Source organism: Triticum aestivum, chromosome 2B, assembly GCF_018294505.1.
Source record: "Triticum aestivum cultivar Chinese Spring chromosome 2B, IWGSC CS RefSeq v2.1, whole genome shotgun sequence".
Lineage (NCBI taxonomy): Eukaryota > Viridiplantae > Streptophyta > Magnoliopsida > Poales > Poaceae > Triticum > Triticum aestivum.
Window position 1 is genome coordinate 636,256,993 of NC_057798.1, and position 1,416 is coordinate 636,258,408.

Below are 1,416 nucleotides of genomic sequence, written 5' to 3' on the forward strand. Positions count from 1 at the left end.
CCCCGAAACAGCAGCTTAGCCAAAAAAACCCGAAAAGCAAGCGGGAGTGAGGGAGCGAAGCTAGAGTGGGCCGTCCCATTAAGGGGGCGCGCTTGGGCGCCAGTTGCTCTCAGTGGCGCTTAGGAGCTAACGTTTCACACAGAGGAATACCTGCCTAGGCCGATCCATACAGTAGGAACCTCTTTTACACTGTGCTCTATGCTGGGAGAAGATACAGCGCGCTTGTTTGGGCTGGTCCATGTCTTGGCAGTCTGTTTTTTTAATTTTGTTTTCATTTTCTGTCTTTATTTTTATCTACTTTAAATAATTTGGGACTTAAAAAAATTCGAAAAATATAAAAAGAGAATTTTTATATAAAATGTTTAATAATTGATAAATGTTTGTGGATTTAGATTTTTTTTATTTTTAAAATGGTGGCATATTTAAAAAATATTAGCAATTTTGAAAACAAATGTTTGGGAAATCAAAATATGTTCATGATTATTTAAAAGTTTGTGTATTAAAAATGTTAATGAAATTGAACATTTTTTCACCAACTCAAAAAATGTTTATGAATTAAAAAATATCCTAAAATTTAAAAAACCAATCACGACTTACGAAATAGTTTATTGATTCATGAAATGTTCGCCGATTCAAAAAATGATCATGCATTTTAAAAAATGTTCATGAATTTCAAAAAATGGTCCACGAAACAATATCCAAAAATATGTTCGTCGATTCTAGAAATGTTCACCTATTCAAGAAAAATATTTTTAAAAATGTTCACAATTTAAAAGATTTTTGCAAATAGTATAAAATGTTCATGAATGCAAAAAAATGTTCATGATTTTCTAATTTTTTTTCACCATTTCATGAAAATGAGAGTGATAGTGTATCTCGGTGATGGAACAAAATGTGATGATGGCATTGAAGATTATATTTTTTTTCCTTCCGATACAACGCATGGGCCGTTTTGCTAGCGAGACTAAACTACCAAGATGAAATCAAAGACTTTGATTTGCCGAGCCTAGCTACTAGTAAAACTAATTGACACCCTGGTATATATATTTGTGAGCAAAACACTCACTAGCAAGTTAGTATGTATGCACTAAACTACTAACTCACTACCGGAATCGCACCCTATGCCGACGGCCAGGGCCGTCGGCATAGCCCTGACTAGCCGTCAGGACAGGCCTATGCCGACGGCCCCCGTCGGCATAGGGCCGTCGGCAACATATCCGTCGGCGTAGCCAGGATGACCGTCGGCATAGAAAGGCCGTCGGCATAGACCCTATCCCGACGGTGGTCGTACATCTATGCCGACGGCCCTGGCCGTCGGCAACGCCATCGCCTAACGGCGGCTGCCGTCAACTGCTGACCAGCGGCGACTCGCCACGTGGCACCTCTATGCCGACGGCCTGCCCGTCGGCATAGTAC